The following is a 14432-nucleotide window of genomic DNA, read 5'->3' as shown; positions in this document are numbered from 1 at the left end:
TGTTTTATATGAGAATAGTATTTCCTAACTTGTACTCTATTAGCTATATTTTAACACCTTGGCTGCTTTATGGGACAAAAATTCCTCATATTACATTAACAGTTGGCAGTGTTAACTGTGCCATAACCAATGAACTCAATACGGATGGAATAGGCACGAAGAAAATGAATGCGGCCACGATACAAGAGAGAGAGACAGAGAATGGGCAGGAAAATTTGACAGGCCGTGTAATTTGAGATGCCTATATCAACTTAAATTGGGGAAATGGTCCTCGTATTTATAATTTCTTATAAAATTCTAAATATAAAAGTAACATAAAAACATAATCAAGGACTTCCTCACTTTATATAAAACAGTCACTTAATTTAGTACTTAAATAGTTTTAAAATTATTTAACTCCCCAATACTTTAGGAAAGTATTTGTTTTGATAAATACAAATAACAATTCTGAAAAGTATTTAAACACCAAGTATGGTACTCTGTACTCGATTTACTCTGTAAATACAAAAAAGTATTTAAATTTTGAAATATGTACTGCCAATCAGCCTTAAAGTTAAAATTATGAGGTCCATTCAAGGAACTGTCAATACTGATTCAATCGGGTCCATTTATATAGGCAACTCAAATTACACGGCCTGTCAAATTTTCCTGCCCATTCTCTGTCTCTCTCTCTCTAGGACCTCTCTTCTTGTATGTTGGTGGCAATCTCGCTTCACTATTTGAATAGGACGGGGCCATTCCATCAGTATTGACAGTTCATTGGCCGTAACTCACAGTGGCAAATGGGGTATACAGGACATATATGCCTCTTAATGCACTCAACATAAATTTGTAAATATCTCGTAAACACAGCCAAGGTGTTAAATTGCTACCTTCTTTAAAAATGATTAATTAAGCATCATCTCCTTTTTCTAAAGTCACACAGTGAACCTTTTAATTACTTGTACATTGTACATTGACATGCATTTTTATATTGTTTATTTATTTATTTATTATTTATTATTATACGGGATAACCCCATTAACAGAAAAATTACAGTTAAATATTAATACATTTCCAAAAGGTAATAATAAATTCAATGTGTTAAATATGACTTAATTAATCTAAAAAATAGAGAATTAGAAAAGTATAAAAACACTGAAAAATTTCATATGTCACAAAAATTAATATATAACATAAATATTGACTACAAAAAAATATACAACATATAAACATAACACTTAAGAGTATAAAAATAACATCACAGAGCAAGAGATCTTTTTAATTGATTAAGGGCCGGTTGTTCGAACGCTAATCAACAATAATCATTATCAAATATTTAATTACTGTCACCAAAACTGTCAATGTCAACTTTGTTTGGGTTGCTGAAAACATAATTAATTACAATTATGAGATTTATTATTAATTATGTTAATAATTATTGTTATATTAATTGATTATAGACTCCACAGACTTTTTAATAACCCAAACAAAGTTGACATTGACAGTAATTAATTATTTGATAATGATCATTGTTGATTAGCGTTCGAACAACCGGCCCTTAGAGTTATATTAAATAAATCAAGTTCGTAATTATTTAACAATCCCATATACCTATCAAGTGGGTTGTGAACGCCATACAGTGTTCTATGGAAAGGTATTTTAAACATATTATGGTAACGGAGAGCTTGATAAGGAACATTAAAATTAATCTGACTTAAAAGATTGGGAGAATCTATAAGTCCATTTATGATCCTAAAAATGAAAACAGCACCTGCCATGTCACGGCGTACCTTAAGTGGAGGTAGGGACAACTGTTGTTCAAGAAAAGAATAATCGTGATTGACAATGATAGTTTGTGTATAGTAAGCACATGATCTCAAGAATCTATGTTGTATTCTCTCGATAGTATCAATATGATTGATTGTTATTGTTATTATATTTTGAAATATTTTATGTCACTAACCTTCTTCTTCTAAAGATTAGTACTTGGAATGTAAGAACGCTGTATAGGACAGCGGGACTAAAGCTGCTCCAAGATCAACTCGTAAAATATAGAATAGACATTGCAGCTATTCAAGAAATGAGATGGACAGGAACCGGCATTATGCAGAAAAAAGAACATGATATCTATTACAGCTGCAACCCAAACCGACATGAGTTCGGAACTGCGTTCCTAGTATCAAAGAAAATAAAAAAAATTATTATTGGTTTTAAAGCCATAAATGATCGGTTATGCATCCTTCGAATAAAAGGAAAATTTTTCAACATATGCCTGATCAATGTGCACGCGCCAACCGAGGAAAAAGACGAAGAAATTAAAGATTTATTCTACGAAGACCTCGAAAGAGCATATGATAACTGCCAAAAACGACATTAAAATAATCATTGGAGACATGAACGCCCAGATAGGAAAGGAGATATGCTACCAAGATTATATTGGTAAACACAGTCTTCACGACGTTACTAATGACAATGGCTTAAGACTTATTAGTATGGCAGCTTCCAAAGACTTAATTGTGGGAAGTACATGTTTTAATCATAAGAATATCCATAAAGCAACTTGGATATCACCAAATGGACACACCACAAATCAAATTGACCATGTTATAATTGACAGAAGGCATTTTACAAACCTAATAGACGTCAGAAGTTACAGAGGCGCAAATATTGACTCAGACCATTTCATGGTAGGGGCCAAGTTACGACAAAGAATTTCCAATGCCAAGAAAGAAAGGGGCACTAGACAAGTAAAATATAATGTACATATGCTAAAAAATGAAAACATAGAGAAACAGTTCCAGTCTAGAACACACCTGGGCAGTCGACCAGTCAAGCACAGAAATGTGGAACAACTGCAAGGAGGCTCTGAAATTAGCAGCCGAAAGCACATTAGGAATATCCCGAACCCAAGAAAGAAACGACTGGTTCGACCAAGACTGCAAAAAAATAACAGATGAGAAGAACGAGGCATTTAGGACCATGCAACAACGGAAAACTAGGACAACAATAGATAGATACAAAAACTTAAGGAGAGAGGAAAAACGCATACACCGAAAAAAGAAACGAGACTCGGAAAATGACATATTAGAACGGCTCGAAAGCCATATGAGTCACGGAGAAACAAGAAAGTTCTATCATCAAATAAATATTATTAGAAAAGAATTCAAACCGAGAATCAACTATTGTAATGATAAGGAAGGTAACTTACTTACCAACAAAGAGGATATCCTGTTACGATGGGTAGAGCACTTTCAAGAGTTACTGGAAGGAGAACCTACTAACAATATAGAGCTGGAATACCGAAATGAGGAACTCGTGGAACCCCCCTCGGTAGAAGAAGTGAAAATATCTATAGAAAAACTAAGAAACCACAAATCCTCAGGCAGCGATGGCATCCCAGCAGAGTTATTTAAGTACGGTGGAGAGCAGCTCACCAAGGTGATGCGAGAAATTGTTTGTAAAATTTGGTCTGAGGAGCAAATGCCTGAAGAATGGAGCTTAGGCTTAATATGCCCGTTACACAAAAAGGGAAACCAACTGGAATGCAATAATTACCGTGGAATAACTCTCCTAAATACAGCATACAAGATATTGTCAAACATTTTGCACGAGAGATTGAAGCCTTATACCGAAACGTTTCTAGGAGAATATCAGGCAGGATTCAGGCGTGGACGTTCAACCATTAACCAGATCTTTACACTACGACAGATCCTGGAAAAGCGCAAGAGTTTAACATAGATATGTACCATATTTTTGTCGATTTTAAAGCTGCTTATGACAGTGTATTAAGACCAAGTCTCTACAACGCTATGAATGAGTTAGGAATTCCAAAAAACTCATATGCATGATAAAAGTGACAATGGCGAAGATGATATCAGCAGTAAAAATTCAAAACGACTCGTCAACCCCATTTGAAATACATAGGGGGTTAAGGCAGGGAGATGCGCTGGCGTGTCAACTTTTTAATGTAGCATTAGAAAAAGTCGTACGAGACGCTAATATAGATAGCAGGGGAACAATATTCAATAGATCTGTCCAAATTCTAGCATATGCAGACGACGTGGACAGTATAACAAGAACCAGAGCGAGAACTGCGGAAATCCTAACCGAGCTAGTAGCAGCAGCAGAACAAATGGGGTTACATATAAATCAAAATAAAATTCATGGCGACTAACACAAACACAAGAGCTGGAAATATTGACGCAGATCTAATCATCAATGACCAAAACTTCGAAGCCGTCAAAGAGTTCATATATCTAGGGACATCGGTTAACCCCAATAATAACACATCAGAGGAAATAAAAAGACGAATAATAATTGCAAACAGGTGTTATCATAGTCTATCAAAGTACTTAGCTACAGTGGCGGCCCGTGAGGTAGTGCCATAGAGCCATGGCACTACCTTGCTAACTATGCAGAAACATATTTTTTATCTTAAAAACATTTTAATGCCTATTTATTTTTTTTTGTGAATATTTCTCTTTATTTTTATAAATTATATCAAATCTGGCAACTGTGTAGCGCAATGCAAATCTACCGACTCTGGCCACCCACAGCTGACCGGATAAAGGATGAAAATCATAAAAATCCCAGTGCCGAACGGCATAGTGGCTCGTGAGAAAAGAGAAAGATTGTATGAGCATCCTGTGTAAGTGACAGAGAGAGAGCGGTATTGCACTTTTAACATACGTTTAAATTGGAGTCTCCATGCCAGGCTCGAAATCTCGAAAAGGAAGTTAGTGGATCTTAAGATACAATGTTTTAGATCTACATATTTCTAGTTTCTTTACGCGTTCGCTTGACGCTATTGTGTTTATTGTCTACTACTGTATTGTGTATTTGTGTTTATACTCTACTATATTTTTTAATTTGTAATTATTAGTTAGTGCGTTGTGATCGTGGGTGTCGTAGGTATAAAAATAATATTTTGATTATTTTCTACGTTTAATTTATTTATTGACAATGAATCAAATTAGTATATTAAAAAACTCTTTTGGTGGTTTTTCGTTAGAAAAAAAAACTACAAATTAAAGAACTCGGTCGGCCTTTACCCGATTTAAAAATTGAAAAACAAAGTGGAAATGGACAAAAACTTCGCTGTCGTAAGTTTAATAAAATTATTTATGAAAAAAATAGCTGGTTGTGTGGTTGCGAACAAACTAATAAACTCTTCTGTTTTGTATGCGTTTTGTTTGGAGGTGACGAGACTTGGTCAAACAAAGGCACCGATGATCTTGTACATATATGGGAGAAATTGAAATCCCATGAAAAATCTAAAGTGCACATGAATAACGTGTTTAGCTTTTCAATGCTTGGTAAGTTAAATATAAAAACCCAATTAAATTCAGCTTATCGTGATACTCTATTTATATTTTATATCCTTTTTGACCATATCGTAAAACCGCCACAAAAAATTTAGGCAGCTGCCCGGATTCTGGCACTACCTTCCTAAAGTTATACGAGCCGCCACTGCTTAGCTAACAAACGTCTGTCTCAAAAAACTCGTATAAGGCTGTATAGAACATTGATAGTCCCCGTTCTCACATATGGATCAGAGGCATGGACGCTAACTAAAACAGATGAATCCGCTCTGTCGATTTTTGAAAGAAAGGTGCTACGTAAGATATTCAGAGCGGTCTGTGAGAACGGAATATGGAGGCGTAGATATAACTTTGAACTGCAGAATATCTACAAGCATACGTTTGGTGGAAAAGATATTATCACTATAATTAAGCGAAACCGCCTGTAGTGGGCAGGACATGTAGCCCGGGCCCCTGAATCGAACATGATAAAAAAGATTCTAACAGCGCAACCCGTGGGAATGAGAAGACGGGGTAGACCAAAGCTGAGGTGGATGGACGGGGTAACACAGGATGCCGAGAAGATCGGAGTCGGCAACTGGAAAATGCAAGCAAGGGACAGAACAGAATGGCGTAGAAAGCTTGAGAAGGTCGAGGCCCTCTAAGGGCTGTAGCACCAAGATGATGAACCTTCTTCTTTAAGTGCTGTCTCACAATCAGAAGTTAAATATCATCACCACTATCTTTACTCTATCTATCTCTGCTCAGATGAGTTCGAATAAACAGCTTTTAATCCAGTCCCTTACATTTTTCAACCATGATACTCTCCTTCTTCCTATAATCCTTTCTCCTCTTGTCTTTCAGTATAATATCATTCTTAGCATTTCATATTGCTGTCCCCTCATTATTATGTATATTGTAACTTTCTTATTTTCTCTCAATACTTTCATATTTGTTTTCTTCTGTGTTCATGCTATTTTAACACTTTAAGCACGAGACAAAATATTGAAAAAATGCCTCCCGGACCAAGCAGCTTTCATCAATATGCATCGGTTCCTAAAGACCTCCATGGCGTATGGGGAACTTTCTATAATGGTCCCTAGGGACCGCCATAGCACTTAACATGTTAAGGATCCTTCTGTAACACCACATTTCAAATGACTGTATCTTATTTATGTGTTCCTGTTCTTGCTTCAGTGTCCAGTTTTAAGTCCATATTCTATTAGTATCAAAAACACATAACATCTTACAGCCCCTAATCTCAAAAAACATAAACTCAAAAAATATTATTCATCTTCGGAATCCACGTACACTTGATACATAGGTATTTTAATTAATAAATAACTTCTTAGCTTGTGTTAATGGTAAAAGTTTGCCAAAACATTAATAAATGTATTAAGAGGATCGGAACGTATTTTCGGCTGCAATGCTATTCAAATGGGGATTCATTTTTTTCGAATCCTGGGAAAACTAATAAGTATTTTTGAAAAATTTAAACGCAGAATAAAAGATTCCGTTATTAGCGAGGGCCGAAAGTCCCTGAGAACTTCTATAATGTTTATTTTAATAAGTTACAGGGGTGAAAAACTAAGAGAAAATTTAGTGTGATTTTTAATTTCAAATATATCATTCAAAATAAACTTTTTATTTATTCTAAGGGACTTTCGGCCCTCGGTAATAATTTAGTCTTTCATTCTGCGTTTAAATTTTTCAAAAATATTTATTGGTTTTTTTAGGATTCGAAAAAAATGAACACAATGCCGTGGTAATATTTTCCAAATCTATCTTTGTCTTACAACGCACTCAGCCGAATATAATATTGTCAGCATATATTGTCAGTCAGACACTGACAATCAGTGACAATTTTAAATATTTGACATTGCATCGGGAATATGTTGAGTTATTGATTAAATATTATTGATATATAGTGTGTTTGATAAATAATTGATTTAAGACGTGAACTTAATAAAAAGGTATTTATTGTGTATTATTTGTGGAAGATCCAAGCAGAGAATACATCAGGATAATATATTCTGTGATCCAAGTATTTTGTTGTTAAAGATGTTCAAAATTGTAAGCGTTCCATAACAATATATTATTAAAAAATCACTTTAACACTTTTCCTCTTTTCTCGATTGAGTATTAGTCTTTGTTGTACAAATAAATTATTATAATCACTGAATACATAGTTAGTGAAAAAATTATCACATTTATTAACTGAATTAACAATTTCCAATTATAAAAATAACAGTTATCCAAGAACATTCAAAACCCATCTCTTTAAATTAATGATGACATTTTCAAGTAGAATGACATTCTAGTAATGTTTACATATCCATACCAGTGTGAATTTTACTACACGTAATTTGCCGTGTAAAGACAGAAAAAGTAGGGTTACACGTAAAATATTTGCGAATTATGTACCCATAGCCTTAATGTTTTGTATTTTGAGAACAATTTATGAAGTGGAAATTGACAGGTCAAAATAAACTTATTTTAAAGTAAAATGGTCGCTTATTCCCCAAAAAATAGTAAATTATATCACCACAAGAAAATAGCTTCAGAACAATATTAAGTTTAAAAATAAATAAATAACAAGAAATGCATTAACAAGTTTTCAAATCCTCCTACCTGCTTAATATCAATTGGGAATTTCAAACTATTCTATTTATTACATTTTGTACGCCTTTTATTATGTGCTTTTGCAATAATATCAACATTTACATATAAAGTAATATTGGGGAATTCTGATGTACAGATGTACCTATTTAAAAATAATATATTAAAGGTTGTATTTATTTTATTGTTAAAACACATAATAGAGGTTCAATGGTAAAAGAAATATCAAAAAAATTTGTCTCTAGGTAGGCCAGTTCATGATTAAAATTATTATAGTTTCCAATTGATTCTGAACATCTGGCTGTTGTTGCCGTCAAAAGGACATTTTCTTCATTTAAAACGATTTTGAACAACAGAAGATAAAATTTTACTTTAAAAATCTGGATTATAAAACTATTAATTATTATAATACCAAATTAAGTAAATCTGATTGTGAGAGTTTATAGTTACAGTCCGTCTAATTTACTTACCATTCATTGCATGTCATTATCTACGTTAGAGATCTAAGTTGACATTGTTGCCCAATTACAAAAAATTCTTGAATTCATTTTAAATCAAATATATCACATACCTTTTGCGGAAGTGGATTATACACAAAACAAATTAATATTCAATGTAAATAAATAAAAACTTTAGAAATAGAAAACAAAATTTAAGTTATAATCTTACGTTAAAGTACATAATAAAAACAGTAAATATACTTATAGTAAAGAATATAAATAAATATGAAGTGTCATCACCGCAACTGTCAAATAAATGTTACCAATTTATGCCAAAATATCACCTTCGTTCGATTACAGTTACAGTGTATTCCGAACAAATGTGCTTCATAAAAACGCTTTTTAATCCATTTATACAAATTAAATGAAACATATTATTGTGTATTTCTTTAAGTTAACATTAGGTAATAGAAATCTTTAAATATTATTTCTACGCGTATATAATAAAATATGTCTAGTGGCTGTAATGCCAGTGTACTCGGCAAAGTGATTCTAAAAAAGAACACACCTACCGCCTAAATATTTCATGTTGGTATCATGTGACGTCACAGGCTATTACGCGGATGACGTGCAACGGTAAGTGAATTAGATGGAGTATATTTAATTATTAAGTGATAAAACTATGATATCAAACACAAATTATATCTATTTGTTATATTGTATTATAACGAGCGATCCACAATTATTGGGATCAAAGCTAGCCCTGCAAAAAATTACATATGTCTTGTTTTAATCTGAATTTATATCATTGGTTTATCAATTAATTTTGATTAACATTATAAAACAAAAAATCAGTCAAAACCTTTAACACAGAACTTTAATCAAAAATAAAAAGAATTCACAAAATTATAAGTAACAATAATAAATAAAATCAAACACGATGCTGTATATGTCTACCAACAACAGCTCTATATAACCTAACTTTTCTTGTTAAGTTGACGTAAATTGGAAAGTATTCGCAAAATTAAATTCCAACAGAGGGCGCTCAAAATTTCAAAGATGGACGACAACGCTAGTAAACAATTCATTTTGTCATTTGAATTCTCAGTTCTAAAACGTTAAATTAAAATCATTTACAGGAGTGTTTTGACAAAGTAACCACTAAGTTTTGCAACTAAGACATCTTATAAGTTAAAGACGACTCAAAATTATGTTTAATCTGTATGCATTCATTAAAATTTGATGCTAACTACTGATTTGTTTTTACCTTTTTTTCATAAAAAAATCTGGCCCCCGATAATCACACAGCGTTCTCAAAATTATTAATCTATCTTAGGATTTCTAATTTTGTTTTTAATTTCATTAATAGGTGCACTACAGTTTATTTTACACCGACAGATAACAATTTTTAATTAAATAAAAACTGGAAACTTGGAAACTAAGTAGGTGAATTTATTTTATAATAATTGTGTTCTGGAAATTACGAAGTGGTCGGGATATTTTTCATAACAATGTACATTATATGTACAGAATATGTACTACATTTTATTCATTTATTTAATTTTGCAGTCGCTTAAACATTAAAAAGTACTACATTTAATACAAACGTTAAATTAACAAAATGTGTGATTTGGCATTGGTTAATTTAGGTCATTACGTAGAGTATAATAGGAATGAATACTGAGGAACACTGCAATAGTTTTTTAAGTCGAAATTATTGTTAATTACAACATAAACTGACCGCAAATATGTACACAAGTTAATGGCAAAGTCAATGTTTTCCTTGAGTTGATGATTTTCAATTTCGCCACCAGGCGTCGCCCACTTTGCGTTCCTCGCCAATATCTCTGAATTAAGAATAGACATGCACTGTATAGCTATCTCTGTCGTTCAGAGCCACCTATGGTGACAATAATTTTGGATCACACGTTATTGTATAATTCAGTGGTTCCCAACCTTTTATGTCTGGCGACCCACCTTCTGATGTTTTTTCATATTCGCGACCCATTCCACACCCATAATAATACGCATATGTATGTTATTCAGACACTGTAAGAGCCACGCCGCGATCCACCTGAAATCCGCTCGCGACCCACTAGTGGGTCGCGACCCACCGGTTGGGAAACGCTATGCATTAAATAATAATGATTTTCTATGTAAAAATATTATTTAAATTACCATTTGTGGTTTTATTATTGTTACCTTTATTTCAATATGCAAACATTCTTCTTAAATGAAGCTCATAAAAATATTTAAATTTTAAGAACAATGTATTATATTTAACATATTAACACTAGAAAGTCGGAGGGGCCAATTTGGCCCCTGTTGCGATTTGAAGTTATTGTAGGTTTTTTGTTTGAGGCAATAATAATTTCATATTTTATGACTTTTTATATTTTGATACAAAGCCTTATTTAACACAAAAAAATATTGTTTACTAAATTTATTAAATGGTTTTTCTAACAAATCTACCATAGAAGTCTAAAGGGTCCAAATTCGCCCTGTGTAAGTTATTATGCTGAAATACAAAACTGGAGACAGTGGACAGGAAGAAGAGGAAGACCTTAGATGCGATGGAAGGACGATATTGTAAAAGCTGCAGGAACTAACTGGAAAAACGCAGCCAAGGACAGACAGTTATGGAAAGATTTAGGGAGGTCTATGTCGAAAGTTAGATAGATATGGGCTAAAGAAGAAGAAGAAGAAGTTATTATCGTTTTCTGGGAAATTCGACGAGCCTTTCTTTCAAATTCCTGTCGGATGGGTAAAATTATATTTTTGTATGTTTATTGTAAATGGTTACCCTTATACTGGTACTGATCATCTACGTAATAAAGATACAATTGTTGGTGAACACAAGTGAACACAAAGATACAATTGTTGGTGTAGAGGACCAAATGACGCGTCTTTATACTACAGAAGTAACTTCAAGACGATGGCCTATGTACGTGTTTTATAATAATCTTGACTTAAAAGCAATAAATGCATGGATTATTTATAAAGAAATAACTGGAAGTAGACTGAGTCTTCGTAAGTGTGGAGAATTATGGGCCCCATAGCTTGCCTCCCGAAATCTGGAACTACTCCTAGCAACACCAGGTCTACCAACAACTATCACTGTTACTATCCAAAAACGAAAAAAAATCAAAATAAGTGATCAATCGAAGTAGAACAGAAAACGACAATAAATATCGTCTCCATACCACCAGATTGACAACAGGCGGAATACTTTCTTTGGTAACAAGCTCCTGAGATTTTCAAAATTATAAATCATACAGGATGCCAAGAAAATTAAGATGAGAGAATTTTAAATAATTCACAACCCATCTGCTCAGCGCGGTAAAAGTTCCAACAAGAAAGATTCCTTAGTACTCAACAAAAGAGTAAATGAATTAAAAATGTATAAACATTTTCAATTTCTTTGCAACACGAAAATGCGGCAGTTGCATAATACTCTGGTTAAATCGGAGAGTGCAGGAAGAGTCTATACCGGTTTCGGAGGTTTTTTCCCCTCATCAGTAGTCCCATATCCTCTTCTCTCCGATTTCCCCAGGCATCATACTTTGGGCCTTTCCGAATTGCAAAGAAAGAAATAATGTCACGGATGCACTAGAGCCATCTACCGAAAGACAAAATAAGTTAACAATCGAAGTAGAACAGAAAACGACAATAAATATTGTAATAAACGAGCGTTCGGGTATTTATATACGACTTTATTATTTATTTATACAAGTTTACTTTACAAACTTTAGCTTAAGACTAAACTTTATTTTACAAATATGCCCGTATTTATACCCAGTTGTTATTCTGGAACAATCGACGCCCATCTCTAGCTATCAGCGTGTTCCGCCTACGGGTCGTACGTTCGAGAAGTTCCTCCTCCTTTCCGCCGAGGCCTAGATCATTCGATGACGTCATTCTCGAGGTGTTTACTGTTATACGGCGGTCGGCCAAGATTTCTCTTTTGTTACACTGCTCCCCTCTTAAGATCTGAGCGTCCCGATCAGCAACTCTAGATGAAGGCCCAGGATGGCGGAATCTACACGACTCTCCAGCTCTGCATACACCCTTCAAGAAGAAATAGCAGTCTACTGTCTTTGAAGGGTATGACATCTTCGGGTTCATGCAACACACAGTAATTCGTACGCCAGTTTCTCTGAAGATCACTTCAAGCATGCTTCTCACAATCTTCCAATCCAGATTTTCTACTGCATGGCCTATTTTTGGTATAGCCAAATCTTTGATGTCATAATTACACACGATTTTCTTCAAATTAGTTAGAGCACGCCATATGTTCTCGTAGCTTGGCGTGTCAGTATAAGACTTCCTGGTCACTATATACAGCAAAGATCGAGGACCATCTTCCAATCGCAATACTCTTCCAATTTTAGGTTGTTGATTCCTTAACTCGTCCAGGCGGCCGAACTTTCTATTGAATACGGACGAGATTCCTTTAGTCATCTCGAGGTCTTGGGCAACACAGTGGGCTAGAGAGACGTTTTCTGGAACACCAAACAGATCTTGCTGAACTTCTGTGGTCACGCCGAATCTAGCACTCTTTCTTTCTGCGTAATTTGACATAAATTCCAACTTGGCTGTGGTGCATCTTTCATCTCCTGTTGGAGGACTCGGGCTTCCTCTGCTTCATTTGAGCCAGCATATGGTGCAAGACGATTTATGTGAATAACTTTTGGTTTACCGTTTGGTAACTTCTTAATTCTGTATATTACGTCATTTATTTTCTTCTTAACTTCATACGGACCTTCCCATTGTCTTTGCAGTTTAGGACACAGGCCTCGACGACGTTGTGGATTATAAAGCCAGACAAGATCACCTACTTCGAAGCTTTCATTCTTGCAGCGAGAATCATATTGATCTTTCATTCTGTCACTGGCTATCTGGATGTGTTGTCGGGCAAGTTCATGAATGTTGTTCATTCGTAACTTCAGGCGGTCTACGTATTCTTCGCCTGCAACATATTCCTCGGAAGGTCTGCAGCCAAACTCTAGGTCGCAGGGCAAACGAACTTCACGACCCAACATCAGGCAGGTTGGTGTTTGACCTGTAGTTTCATTCACGGCCGAGCGGTAGGCCATCAGGAATAAATGAATGTGTTGGTCCCAATCTCGCTGATGTTCAGATACAACTTTGGACAAGTGTTTACCCATCGTTCGGTTCATCCTCTCGACCATTCCATCTGATTGAGGATGCAGGGGTGTTGTTCTGGTCTTATTGGCACCAATCAATTTACAAACGTTTTGGAAAAGAGCTGACTCAAAGTTTCGCCCATGGTCGGAGTGGATCTCCAAGGGAACACCAAATCGGCTGAAGAATTCTTTAACAAGTACCTCTGCAACGGTAGCAGCTTCTTGATTCGGTAATGCATAGGCCTCGGTCCATTTCGTAAAATAGTCCATGGCTACCAGAATGTATTTATTTCCAGCATCGGTTTCTGGAAATGGACCTGCAATGTCGATTGCTACTCTTTCCATAGGACTTCCAACATTGTACTCTCTCATGGGTGCTCTCTTTTTACCAACTGGACCATTACCGGATGCACACAGTTCACGTTTCCGGCACCATCTTCTTACATCATCTTTACAGTTCACCCAATAGAACCGTTCTCGAACCTTTTGCAGAGTCTTCGTAATACCAAAATGTCCACCTGATGTACCGTCATGCAACTGACGCAATACTTCTGACACTTTACTTTTAGGTACAATCAACTGCAGCTTAGATTCTGTACCATCATCGTTCTCAAAGGTTCTGTACAGAAGATCATCTTTTAGTACCAGGCAATTCCATTGGCTCCAGTAGGCCTTGACTTCTGGACTACATGCACTAATGTTCTGCCAACTAGGTCTCTCACCTTGCTGCATCCAATCCAATACTCTTTTTATACATGGATCATCTTCTTGGGCGTGTTGTAGCTGTTGGGGCTGCCATTGTTCATTAACTACGGTAGTTCGTCTCACAGGGCAACGCTGTTCCTCTACTTTAAGCCGGTGATTACAACTTTCACCGCATGGCCGTATCGAGGAAGCATCTGTATTTGAACGAACTCTTCCAGCCCTCTTCACGCGTCTCTTCG

The 14432-nt window shown here is 35.1% G+C and overlaps 1 protein-coding gene across 2 annotated transcripts in view; it reads left to right on the top strand.

The window, feature by feature from the left end:
• The window catches only part of LOC126891980 (cap-specific mRNA (nucleoside-2'-O-)-methyltransferase 1), a 74067-nt gene that overhangs the window by 567 nt on the left and 59068 nt on the right, over positions 1–14432 (top strand). The gene's annotated exons all lie outside the window — the stretch shown is intronic.

This window comes from Diabrotica virgifera, chromosome 9 (genome assembly GCF_917563875.1).
Source record: "Diabrotica virgifera virgifera chromosome 9, PGI_DIABVI_V3a".
NCBI classification, from domain to species: domain Eukaryota; kingdom Metazoa; phylum Arthropoda; class Insecta; order Coleoptera; family Chrysomelidae; genus Diabrotica; species Diabrotica virgifera.
This window is presented reverse-complemented; position numbering and strand designations above follow the sequence as displayed.